Consider the following 14,294-nt stretch of genomic DNA (forward strand, 5'->3'; position numbering starts at 1 on the left):
TTTGTCCGCAGCTCATAGTCTGGTGATTAGCATTGTTGTCTCTAGATCCTAGTGTTTCAGTTTAAATTCCTAACTAAGTCAGACATTCTCTTCGCTTGGGTTTCATAAACATGCAAGACCCCACAGTGACATCAAATAGAAAGACTTGCACCTCATGGTCAAACAACCAGAGACGGGATCCCCAGCCAAAACTGTCATACAATCACTTGATTTCATATAATACATTCTATGGATGATTTTGTATGGTGTGTGTATGTCTTTAACTAGGCCTAATTTGTTCTGCACAGAGCTCTTCAAATACTGTGCATTTTTCATCTAGCTTACAAATTTTTCAAAATGCACTTGTTGAGAAAATATCTCAGCAAAACTAAATTCTTTAACAAATGATGATTTTCTCAGAGCCTATTTTACTTAAAAACTATTTTTCTCCTGTTAATTTTTATCACCAAATTGATCAAAATACAATGGAATGGTACGAGCCTTTGAGATAAAAAGTATTTCTTAGAATCACTGGCGTAACCTGTGAAGAAGAAAACATGGAGAAGGAGATATAATCATAAGCTGCACACTGCTTATAAAAATCCACCTATCAGGAGAATAGTGAAATGAACCAGATTAACATGAGCAGGGCAGGTGGCACATGTAAGTGATATAAAGGTAGTCAGGAATTCTTCTTCTTCTTCTTCTTTTTCCTGGTGTTTATCCTGTATCTACAAGAGATCGTCTTGTTAATACGGATTTGGCATGTTAGCAGTATAGAATGGCCTTACTTCCTGCCTCTGCTACCCCCCCCCCCCCCCCCCCCCCCGCCCACCAGATGGAAATTATGTACACCATCTACTTTTTGCTATGTGTCATTTACGTGACAGTTGGAGAATGTTTGGGAAATGATTTTTGTAAATCATGTAACTGAGAAGAGATGAGGGTATCAGGCCATTTTCACCTAATAAGTTGCGAGAAACTGCCTAAAACCAACATCCACACTAGCTGACACATTGTTCATGCACCAAGCAGATTCAATCCAGAGCCAGTGTACCTCTCCAAATCCTAAATGTGCTGTTCCAACACGCATAGCTATTTGCGAGAGTCATGAAAGTAAAAGAACATTAGGTGGAAATCCTGGGAGTCCAAGAGGATGTGATCAACTGGGAACCAGATGGACAGACGGAATCATGAGAATTTGATTGTGATAACTGCCAGAGAATTGCTGAAGAAGTCTAGGTTCAAAATGTACTACAGAAAAACAAAAGAAAAACACTAAGATCTCACTATGTCCTTAACCTCCCCCCCCCCCCCCTCTCTCTCTCTCTCTCTCTCTCTATCTCTCCCTCACACACACACACACACACACACACACACACACAAATAATCAAGCTCATCCCTTGCACATATGATCGCTACCAGCGGTAGATCCAACCACAATCATTCCAATATGGTGAGTAGCAAACTATCCTTTTCCTAATATTGTTGATAAAGTGAAGTTGTAGAGAGGGGACTGGCATGCACATTTTATGTTAATTTACTATAATCACTTAAAGGTTTGGTTTTCATGATTGTTGTACAATATCATACCAGAAAAGTGAGTGAAAATAAGTTCCAAATAAATAAATAAAGTTACACATGAGGACATCCTTGCTATGCTCAGGGACACTGATCGCGACGTTTCTTACAATTCTGAAGTTGACAAATATCTCACAGTGACAAACTAATAGTTGAAAGAGTGTTTCAATTTTTATACTACTTCCACTTGTTCATATGCACCACACTAGGGAAGTTAATTTTTCAATTAGAGAAATCAAACAAGAAACAAAAAGGATTTTTACATGGTCCTATTAAAAGCTTACTTGAAGGAAAAATCAGATTTCTGAAACACAGGTATGAGTGAGCTCTCATTCAAAGAAAGGCATGCCAATCATAGTGTTTCAAAAAGTATTGCGTAAATAAAGGAAAAAAAATTAGCCAACAAGATTTGTGAGACTAGAGGTCCAAAACTTAAGCCTGCACTCCAAACTTGAGAGGTAACGAAGTATCTACAGTTTACTAGTGAGAAAGACTTGTTGACCAGTTCTTATTTTCAAGATATGAAATATTTAGTGCTGCCAATAGACACATATAAAAGAAAAAGTAGATGACACTATCACAGCTTTCGGAAATGTTAATTCCTTCCTCAGGGAGGAGAAAGGGGTAGGTTGGAAAGGTTACAAAAGAAGGGTAGGTGACTCAGACCCCAAGATGACAAGGACCCAACTGCAGTGTTGATGACGTAGGGGCTCACCTTCCTTTTTAACCTTTCCCAGTCAATTCAACTTTCCTTTCCAAGAAAGGAATTAATGGTTACAAAGTTAGAGTGTTTCAAGAAGGCAATGAGGGTATTTTTGCAGAAAAGAACAGATAAACAGTTGTTAACATCCCACTAATGCACTTAGGAGAAGTATGTTCTGAGTGACTGGATTAAGGACAGAAAATATCCACCATGGTTTAAGAACAAAATTTGAAAGATGCTTAGGAATCAGAGAACGTTGCACTATTGGTTCAAAAAAGAATACACGTGTGATGACGGACAATAGCTATTAGAAATTTGTGAATTTGTAAAAAGATCAAGGCACAAAGCACACAACTTCCATTTTCATACCTAAGCAAAAGAGCTTCTCAAGAAAATTCTTGCCCTATGTAAAATCCCTTAACAGGTCAAAGGCTTCTATCTAGTCACTTATTGACCAGTCTGGTGTGGCAATATAAAACAGAATAAGGAAAAGCAAAGTTTTAAATTTTGTGTTTAAGAGATCATCCACGCAGAAGGATTGTATGTTCATACTGTTGTTTGACAGTCATGCAGATCCCCTTACAGAGAACAGTAATAGGAATATCTCAATTCAGTTTCACAGAGAGTACTCTATGGCCTTGACCCCCTTACTTAACTTACATTTATCGAGAATCTTTCACCCACAACAAAGTCCCAAGAGATAGGAAAAATGAGCAAGTGACTTCTGTAAGAATGAAAGACCTGCAAAATTAAAGACCAATATCCTTAGCATTTGGTTGTTGCAGAATTATTGAACATTTTCTCAGTTTGAATACTATAAATTTCCTTGAGATGGAAAAGGTTCCATCTACAAATCAGCACTGATTTAGAAAGCATCATACATGTGAATCTCAACTTGCCCTTTTCTCACATATTCTCTGAATCATGTATGAAGGGCAACAGGCAGATTCCATATGCCCACATTTTCGGAAAGCATTTGACAGAGTCCCCCACTGCAGACTGTAAACTGAGGTAGGAGTACATCGAATAGGTTCCCAGATATGTGAGTGGCTCGAAGACTTCTTAAGTAGTAGAACCCAGTACATTGTCTTCAAGGGCTAGTGTTAATCAGAGAGAACAGTATCATTAAGAGTGCCCCAGCGAAGTGTGAATGACCATTCTTATTCTCTGTACAAACGAAATATCTGACAGACAAAGTGAGCAGCAATCTGGGGCTGTCTGATGATGTAATCATGGAGTAAAGGAAGATGTCATCATTGAGAGACTGTATCACAATATAAGATGACTTAGGTAAAATTTCTAGTTGGTGTAGTGAAAGCCATGAAACCAAGTCTACAAAGAAGCTTTGCTTAGCTCTGTAAAACATATAGTCTCAAAATTCAGAATACCATGAGCAAGTTACAAAATTACTCAACTCACTAAAACATAACTCACAATTTCCTGTAATCAACATTTGATAAATTTAATTCCTACCAACATAATGAGCAGGTCATACTCTAAGTAAATGGTGTAACAGATTATCTTCAAATCTGACAAAATAAAAATATTAAGGGGGTTTTATATATGAAGCACTGGTAGAAGCCGACCTTGGGGAAGATCAGTTTGCATTCTGCAGAAATATTGGAAGACTTGAGGCAATACTGACTTTATGACTTATCTTAGAAGAAAGATTAAGGAAAGGCAAACCTAAGTTTTTAGCATTTGTAGACTTAGAGAAAGCTTTTGACAATGTTGATTGGAACACTGTCTTTCAAATTCTGAAGTTGACAGGGGTAAAATACAAGGAGCGAAAGGCTATTTACAATTTCCACGGAAAGCAGATGGCAGTTATAAGAGTCAAGGGACATGAAAGGGAAGCAGCAGTTGGGAAGGGAGTGAGACAGGGTTGTAGCCTGTCCCCGATGTTATTCAATCTGTATATTGAGCAAGCAGTAAAGGATACAAAAGAAAAATTCGGAGTAGGTATTAAAGTCCATGGAGAAGAAATAAAACTGTTGAGGTTCGCTGATGACATTGTAATTCTGTCAAAGACAGCAAAGGACTTGAAAGAGCAATTGAACGGAATGGACGGTGTTTTGAAAGGAGGATATAAGATGAACATCCACAAAATCAAAACGAGGGTAATGGAATGTAGTAGAATTAAGTCAAGTGATGCTGAGGGAATTAGATTAGGAAATGAAACACTTAAAGTAGTACAGGAGTTTTGCTATTTGGGGAACAAAATAACTGATGATGGTCGAAGTAGAGAGGATATAAAATGTAGACTGGCAATGTCAAGGAAAGCGTTTCTGAAGAAGAGAAATTTGTTAACATCGAGTATAGTTTCAAGTGTCAGGAAGTCGTTTCTGAAAGTATTTGTATGGAGTGTAGCCTTGTATAGAAGTGAAACATGGACGATAAATAGTTTGCACAAGAAGAGAATAGAAGCTTTTGAAATGTGGTGCTACAGAAGAATGCTGAAGATTAGATGGGTAGATCACATAACTAATGAAGAGGTATTGAATAGAATTGGGGAGAAGAGGAGTTTGTGGCAGAACTTGACAAGAAGAAGGGACTGTTTGGTAGGACATGTTCTGAGGCATCAAGGGATCACAAAATTAGCATTGGAGGGCAGCATTGAAGGGTAAAAATTGTAGAGGGAGGCCAGATTCAGAAGAATGTAGGTTGCAGTAAGTACTGGGAGATGATGAAGCTTGCACAGGATAGGGTAGCATGGAGAGCTGCATCAAAACAGTCTCAGGACTGAAGAACACAACAACAACAACATATATGAAGCAGTTAACACATTCACTCAAAAGATGACCACAATAGCTGTAAGAATATATACATATATAAAAAAAATCAGGGTATATGATTAGATTAAGATTAAACTAATCAACAGAAACATTCATCAGGAAGTTACTAACATATCAAATTGCATTAATTTTAACTCTGAGGGCATGTTCCAATACCTGCCGTGGCACATTAAACACCAGAAGAAAATCTATAATCAAATAAATTTTACAATAACAAACAACTTCAGGAGATAAGGAAGTGGATAAAGGGTAATAGAAATGTTAGCGCAAGATGAATGTTGCTATAAGAGTCCAGACTGTACAGTTATAAGCCAACAACGTAGGACAGGATAGACAGCCACTTACCATAAAGAAAGACATATTAAGTTGCAGACAGGCACAATTAAAAAACACTTACACAAAGCTTCCGGCCACAGCCTTCATCATCATAGGGGGGGGGGGGGGGGGGGGGGAACACACACACACACACACACACACACACACACACACACACACACCACCGTTCATACACACAAGCAAGCACATCTCGCACAAGGTGTGTGATTGTCTGTTTCTCTATTGCTGATGAAAGCTATGGCCGAAAGCTTTATGTAAGTGTCTTAATACTGCCTATCTGCAACATTGCGTGTTGTCTTGTGATAAGAGCCCATCTTTTCCTACATTGTTTATATTCCTATGTGGATTTTACATTGTTTGTTATCAGTCAAGGTTGGCATGGAAATGAGTCTACATTTACCATTCCAATAACCCTGGAGTGATTTCCACTCTTACTGAAGGATAAATGCAAACACAGATATGTGTAATGTTATTAAAAAACCATGGAGCCTCCCAAGGTGGGTCAGTTTGTGTGCCTCAATGATACAGCTAATGGTACTGCAAGTGCAATCACAATGGACAGGTATCTGTAGAGAAGCCACACTAACATAAGGTTCCTGAAGAGGGGTGGCAACCTTTTCAGTAGCTGGCTGGGCATCAGTTTGGATGAGTGATGGATTTGGCCTTTTAACATTAGCCAACATGATATTGCTGTGCTAGTACTAGGAATGGCTAAAAGTAAGATGAAACTATAACTCTTATTTTTTTTCTTGGGGTTTGCAGCTTTACTGTATGACTTAATAACTAGCCTCTGGCATCCTCTTTGTAAAAATAGTCCAGAGGTAAAATAATAGCCCATTTGGATCTCAGGGCATGGATATCATCATCAAGAAAAACAAAACTACTATTGCAGGGGTCGGAGTGTAGAATGTTGGAGCCCTTATTCAGGTTGACAAGCTACAGAATTTAAAAAAGGAAATGTGTAGGTTGACATTAGATATAGCAGAACTTAGTGCAGTGGTAGACAGAACATACCTTCTAGTCAAGTATGTAGGGGTAACACAAAATGAGGTTTAATAATGTGTAAGAAAACAAGATTGTGGGTAAGTTTCTGTCAACTGTACAGTGGATGCATTATCACAACCAAGATAGAAATCAAGCCAAAACTCACTACAAATCTACACGTTCTTATGCCAATCAGCTCTGCAGATGATGAAATTGAAAGAAAGTAAGATGAGATAAAAGAAATTATTCAAACAGTCATGTGAGGTGAAAATTTAATTGTGATGGTAGACTGGAATTCAACAACAGAAAAAGAAAGAAATGGAATAGTAGTAGCAGAACATGGACTGAGGGAAAGGAATGGAAGAGGGAATAGTAAAGAGGAGTAGAATTTTGTACAGGACTTTCTTATATCCATAAGAATTGTGAAAAGTGTGAAGAACAAGACTATCAGCCTAATACCACAGGCATTGTAAGCCCTTGTTTGAGTTTTGAATAGAGGGCTGCACAGGATGCTAGAAGAAGCACTTTGGAGATGAGGAACATGGTTTCAGAAGGGTAAAAGGGACACGAGATCCTATTGGACTTCTAAGGACTATTCAGGAAATGTATATTTTTAAAAAGGGCCAAGAGTATTTGTGGCCATCATAGACTTTGAAAATGCCTTTGAGAGGATGCTGTGGGATAAGCTGAGAGATGTTTTTGAAGAGGAAGGGAATAAAGAGGATGGAGAGAAGACCAATTGCAAACCTGTTCTTGACGAGGAAGGCAAGGTTATGAACAGTAAATGGGACCTCAGAAGACAGAACAATCAAGAGAGAGATCAAACAGGGTTGTTATCTCTCACTGATCCTATTCAACATTCATTTAGAGGAAACGGTGAAAAATAGTTTGGATGGGAAAAAGAAGCATCAGAATATATGAGCGGAAAATAGAATGCATAAGATTCGCAGATGACAAAGTGATTGCTGCAGAAAAAGAAGATTTGAAAGATAAGTGATCTGAATGAAGGCTGTGTAGTATACAGTATGAAAAAATGGAAGGCGTGGTTATACGCTTAAAGAAAAACAGGCAAAGTATAATTTAGGGCCAGCAACCATAGAACACATGAGAAGATGCAAGTATTTGGGAAATTGTATTAGGGAAGATACACATTCTGAAAAAGACATCAAAGTGAGAATGGCACTGGCAAAAGCGGCAAAGACTCTTAGCTATTGTTTTAACATAAAACTAAGGAAGTGACTAGTGAAATTCCTGATATGGGGCTTGCTCATGCACAGAACAGAATCATGGACATTGAGAAAGCAGGAAAACAGGAGAATCGAAGTTTGTGAAATGCACATATGGTGAAGAATGATTCAGATATGCTGGACTTTCTAAGTCAGGAGTGAGGAAGTACTGAGAAGAGTTGGAGAAGACTGGAAGATGCTTTTAACACTGAAGAACAGGATGCTAAACTGGTTAGGATATAAATTTAGACACAACTGCCTTCTAGTAGAGGCAACTGAAGGTTTTATTTTAGGGAAGTGAGGAAAGGGTAGAAGAAGATACCAAATGCTGGATACAATCTGTAAACCACAAGAAGGGTACCAAAGAATGAAGATGAAATCAGAGGAGAGAGAATTGTCTAAACCTGTCGAAAGACAGGTAACCAAATGATGGTGATAATAATGTAAGCATCGCTCTTACTTGGTTTAAAATCTTGAAAGAAGTTTGCATATTTGGAAAAGACCTGGAGACTCCGCAAGATTTCAAATAGATTTCAGAACCAGAGTTTAAACTGCAAAACTTTTCCAGTTGTAGAAGTGGTCTCTGGCCATAATTTTTTGGTCATTAACTGCAGATTCAAACTGAAGAAATCGCAGAAAGGTAGGAAATTAATGAGATGGTACATGGACACATTGAAAGAACCAGAGGTTGTTGACAGTTTCAAGGAGAGCATTTGGCAACAACTGACTGTTCAGGAGCAAAAACACAACAGAAGAAGTAGCTTTCAGAGACAAAATAGGAAAGGCAGCTAGGGATGAAATAGGCAAAAAGACAAGGACGAGGGGTAACCCTTGGATAATGCAAGAGATCCTAAATAGAACTGATAAAAGAAGAAAACATAAAAATTCAGCAAATGAAGCAGACAAAAGGGAATACAGGGTGATTTCATCTCAAATCATGCAGGTCATGTCAATTCTGGAAAAAATGTATATAGACTTCTATATCATAAGTGTTACGAAATAAACTATTTTTGTTTTATCTTAATTTATGTAAATAGTCTGACCCTTTGAAGAATGTATGTTTTGTAAATAACTCTTAAAACAAAATACATGTAATTATGAACAATATCTTCTCTGCTCCAGCTATCTGTATTACACACATATTTGTTACTAAAAATTTAAAAAAATGCATTTTTACAAATTATTTACTCAAAAACCCCTTTCTAAAACCTTTTGAGAATTACACAAAATATTGTTTGATTAATATGTTAGTAGCCACTGCAAAAGCCGTGGGCAAAATTTTTCTGCGTAAAATGTTAAAAATTTTTCAACATTCTGTGTATTTTGCATCACTGAATTTCTTGTGTAAAATATGCATGTTGGAACACTGTTTCCAGCCCTCTTCTATTTACAACAATAGAGTGAGAACTTGCACATAAACCATTCCGCATCGCGTTATGTGTTTGGTTTGAACTTTTTGTTAGATACAATGTCAGTGAGAAAATAAAGTAGTGAAAGAGTGACTTTGAAAAAAGACACAAGAGGGCGATGTCTCAGAAAAGTGAAAAAACACTTCACATTTGTTGGAAATATGTCAGAGGTATTGCAGAAATATTCTGGTCCTCAAGTAACGACACGACATCACATCTATTGTGCAAGAACTGTTACACTCACTACAAGAAGAAATTTAGGGAAACCCAACTGAATGATCAGCATCACCCGACTGTGAAACTGAAGACAGTGCAGATGTTTATATTCCTGGGTTTGGAGTAGCTGATAAACTGAATGTTGGCATTTCTGCTGTAGCCCCTACCGTATACTCCCTTTAAACGCCCAGGAAAGGTAAGACACATAAGAGAAAAACAGTATGTAAAAACAAAAGTGGAAGAAATTGAAACAACTTTCTCACGAGCAACATCTTCGAAACTTTGTGAAATGTATAATGTAAATGCACTTGGTGCAGAACCTGAGATAAGTGATATGTGCACAAAATGTGATGTACGGTTTCAAAACCTAAATACTGATATCTCTACAGCCACCTATACTGAGAAGGTACAGTTACTGTCGCTGATAACAGGTAGCTACTCTAAGCAGCGGATAAAGAAAGGCATACCCACTTCCTCACATTATTTGATTTCAAAAGCTCATAAAATAAAGAATGAAAAAGGTATTTGGGCATGCCCAGATTCTTGCTGTATGAGTTTGTTGCAAGATGATAACCTTACTGTTGCTCTGGAGTATTAAGTAAGTGATGACAAAGATTGCAGCAGGCGATGTCCTAACCAGGCTGACATTATCATTTAGTGAAAATGGTGAAAAGTTAAAAAGGTAAAAAGATATATGACAAGATCAATAAGAGAACCAATCTCCTAATGGAAAAAGAGAACCCGAAATTAAAAATTGGTCTCACAAAATTCTAGTCCTTACGACCAAAATGGGTAAAATGCCAGTGAAGGAAGTATGCACATATATTTACTGCACTAATTTGAAATTTGTTTGTTTTGCCATAAGCAGTGACACAGGAAAGAAGTATACAGAGATGGATGTGGTGCTTTTATGTATATGACAAGAGCTGCAAGATAAATGTTGGTTGCAGGAGTGTGAAATGTGTCCTGGTGCTGAAGTGATGACTGTTGAAGCATTACACCTTCGGGATACTGACAATGACATAACCTATGCATTGTGGGAGGGAGGAGAGTTGGGGAAGAAGACTGTAGAGCCAGAGAAGTTTGTTACAGAGGTTAGGTGTTGGGTCATGGAAAGAATAGCTCAAAATCATATCTGGAGGATTCAGAGACAGGCTATGGAAGAAGTAAAATCAGCCACATCCCAGAGTACTGACACATCAGTTCTTCATTTCGACTTTGCTGAGAACTGACCTGTTGCTTTGGAGAATGAAATTCAAAGTTAATCACTGGCACACATCACAGATATCAATAGCAACGTGTGTTGCTCACTTTCTTGTATAACACTGTTTTGCTATTGTCAGTGATGATGTCATTCATGACAGTGCACATGCATGCTATGCTGTCATCATGATAACTGATGATGTAGCATCTAGAGGCCATGCATTCCATAAACATGTTTATGTGACTGATAGTGCAGCATCTCAGTTTAAAAACTGCTTTCAGATTTATGAGCTTGGTCAACATTGTAGCACAGGAATTAAGAAAAAAAGGGTATTTTCAACAACAAGTCATGGGAAAAGTGCATATGATGGGGTAGAAGGTCCCTGGAAACATCTTGTAACAAGATTTAATCTCCAGCATGAAGCTATTGATGATATGAGAGGTGCTACTGGATTTGCACACAAACACACATATTTTAGTAACTAGCATGAAACTCTTAATTCCAAATGAAAGTACATTAAGGGAATTCCATTTAAAAGGAAAAAAAGAAGAGTGGTCTGCTATGAAGCCTGTGGCAGGAATTCAATCACGTCACTACTGGGTTGCAACCTGGAATGCCACATACATTGCGATTACTGTTCTCCACAAAATGCAGTGTGGATTTTTACACTGCAGACAATTTTAATTCATGGGAAGTCTTAAAGAAGTAAAATCATGACAAAAGACAATAATAATTTGTGAACTGTGAATAATGTCATAAACGAAAAATGGGTATAAATGTTTTATAGAATATCTAAATTTTTTATTAAAATGCTTTCGAACGAAATTATGAATTGTCTTCCCACTCATTGATATTATTATAAAATAATTATTTTGATTTAGAAATACCAGTTTTACATTTACTTCCAATCAGTGATCAATTTAAATATTCAAATGTCCATGTCACTTGAGAGTTGAGCTAGGTCTACCTAAAAAATTTCATTTTGTACAGACAAGTATTGCCCACTCTGATTGTACATTTCTTAAGTACAATGACCAACTAATGTGCCATGAAATTTTTTGAACATTTAGGATGGGGGTTTTGGAGAAAATAATTTCTAAATAACAAAACATTTCAGATTATTTCATGTTTATGTACAAATATTCTGACAATTTAAGAATTTAATGAATTAATGTCATAGCTGACTGTTTGCCATTTCCCGAGACAAATAATATCTTGTGGCTATTTATAATTTCAAAAGATAATTTTGAAATTTGCAGAAATGTGTATGTATTAATCATGCCCCACAGTATTGGGAATAAGGTATCTATTGAAAATAAATTCAGGTCTCTATCACTTTTGGTTTCTTTATCATGATTTTTCAATTTTCCCTTTTGTTACAACATTTTCACAAATACTCTAATTCAGAGAGGTCTGTAGCATTTTAACAAATCATCATAAAATCAAAATATTGTAGTTTTGGAGAGGTATCACAGAACTTCAACTTTTTTTCCCCAGCAAACTCTGAAATAGTGATGTGAGACATTCTCCCTTGACCTGTATGATTTGGATGAAATTGCCCTACATATTTCTAAAAAGTGCAAAACGACAAAGCAGGAGTTGCTAGGTGAGAAATGCTAGGATGTAGAAGCATGCACAATTAGGGAATAGATAGCTTCCAATGATAGGAAACTCAGGAGACCAGCAGAGAAAACAGAAGCAGCTGTATGAATAACTCAGATGGCAACGTAGTACTATTAAAAGAAAGGAAAGTTAAAGGTGAAATAAATATAAATGACAGAAATGAGCTTGCAGGCAATATTATAGAAAGGGATGAAGAAGTAGATGAAAATGAAAATTAAAAACGGTTTCCAGTTTAGTTTAGAATCAATATTTATTCCAGGCAGTTCTACAAATTTTGCTTCTATGGGTTTAGCTAGTCCCAGTAGCTGATGTTGAGTTTTCTCTGGGTTACACAGTAGTTTATTATATGTGAACTAGTTTAGTGTTGAGGAGAGTTTTTCCCGTGATACCCGGCATAACCTTGTCCTATCTCAATCTTTGGTTACTGATGCAGAAAACTGAATGAAGTCCAACATAATGTGGCAAAATGTTAATTGGAACAATGAAGAACAACAATCCAAGGACAGGGCCCTGAGGCACACCAGATATGACTTTCTTCAGGGAAGAAAACTTACTCTGAATTGACGCAAATTGCCGCCTGTTATTTAGATAAGAATTAATTACTTATAATGCTATATTATTTATTCATAATACCGCAATTTACCGCAATTTGGTTAGTAGGATGTCATAGGGAATACAGTCAAAAGCCATACTCAAATTGTATAGCTCCAGACAGATCGAAACTTCCTGGCAGATTAAAACTGTGTGCCCGACCGAGACTCGAACTCGGGACCTTTGCCTTTCGCGGGCAAGTGCTCTACCATCTGAGCTACCGAAGCACGACTCACGCCCGGTACTCACAGCTTTACTTCTGCCAGTACCTCGTCCCCTATTTCCAAACTGTGAGTCGTGCTTCGGTAGCTCAGATGGTAGAGCACTTGCCCGCGAAAGGCAAAGGTCCCGAGTTCGAGTCTCGGTCGGGCACACAGTTTTAATCTGCCAGGAAGTTTCATATCAGCGCACACTCCGCTGCAGAGTGAAAATCTCATTCTGGAAACATCCCCCAGGCTGTGGCTAAGCCATGTCTCCGCAATATCCTTTCTTTCAGGAGTGCTAGTTCTGCAAGGATCGCAGAAGAGCTTCTGTAAAGTTTGGAAATAGGGGACGAGGTACTGGCAGAAGTAAAGCTGTGAGTACCGGGCGTGAGTCGTGCTTCGGTAGCTCAGATGGTAGAGCACTTGCCCGCGAAAGGCAAAGGTCCCGAGTTCGAGTCTCGGTCGGGCACACAGTTTTAATCTGCCAGGAAGTTTCATATCAGCGCACACTCCGCTGCAGAGTGAAAATCTCATTCTGGAAACATCCCCCAGGCTGTGGCTAAGCCATGTCTCCGCAATATCCTTTCTTTCAGGAGTGCTAGTTCTGCAAGGATCGCAGAAGAGCTTCTGTAAAGTTTGGAAATAGGGGACGAGGTACTGGCAGAAGTAAAGCTGTGAGTAACGGGCGTGAGTCGTGCTTCGGTAGCTCAGATGGTAGAGCACTTGCCCGCGAAAGGCAAAGGTCCCGAGTTCGAGTCTCGGTCGGGCACACAGTTTTAATCTGCCAGGAAGTTTCATATCAGCGCACACTCCGCTGCAGAGTGAAAATCTCATTCTCCAGACAGATCAACGATCTTATTTTCAAATGCATTTAGTGTCTGATTAACAATTTCAAGGACTGCAGAAGTGATACTTTTTCCTTGTTGAAAGAAGGTTGCATTTTTCAAAGTAATTACTAAGCTACATGTGAAAAATTGCTTCAAATACATTGGAAAAGATTGTAACAATAGACATTGGCCTATAGTTCTTAGGGAGATGCTTTTCCCCCTTTTGTATGTAGGAACAACTTTTGAAATTTTGAGCTGGTCTGGGAAAACTCCAAATTCAAGGCATTTATTCATAATAAAAACAAGGGTTTGTAAATTAGTGCACTGTCCCTTTTGTTGTGTAGTTACACAGTCAGCAAAAGTTCATGCTTTTCTAGTCACAAAATATTAAAAAACAGCGTTTACTATAGCTATGGGTGTGGCAAGATTGCAACAGAATTCATGTCCTCTATGAAGCTGATCAGCAAGAACATCAGATTCTGGTGTGTGTGATTGGTTAATTTAGATCTTCATTCCTGTACTACAGTAGTAAAGCATTTATTAAGTTCTTCTGGTTCAATGAGAACGTCTTTAGTTCAAGGAGCAGTGGATTCTTGTGTCATTATATACCAGGCAAC

General features: G+C 37.9%; 1 protein-coding gene across 6 annotated transcripts in view; it reads right to left on the reverse strand.

The window, feature by feature from the left end:
* The window catches only part of LOC126272649 (low-density lipoprotein receptor-related protein 3-like), an 82,114-nt gene that overhangs the window by 60,700 nt on the left and 7,120 nt on the right, over nt 1-14,294 (reverse strand). The gene's annotated exons all lie outside the window — the stretch shown is intronic.

This window comes from Schistocerca gregaria, chromosome 5 (assembly GCF_023897955.1).
Source record: "Schistocerca gregaria isolate iqSchGreg1 chromosome 5, iqSchGreg1.2, whole genome shotgun sequence".
Lineage (NCBI taxonomy): Eukaryota > Metazoa > Arthropoda > Insecta > Orthoptera > Acrididae > Schistocerca > Schistocerca gregaria.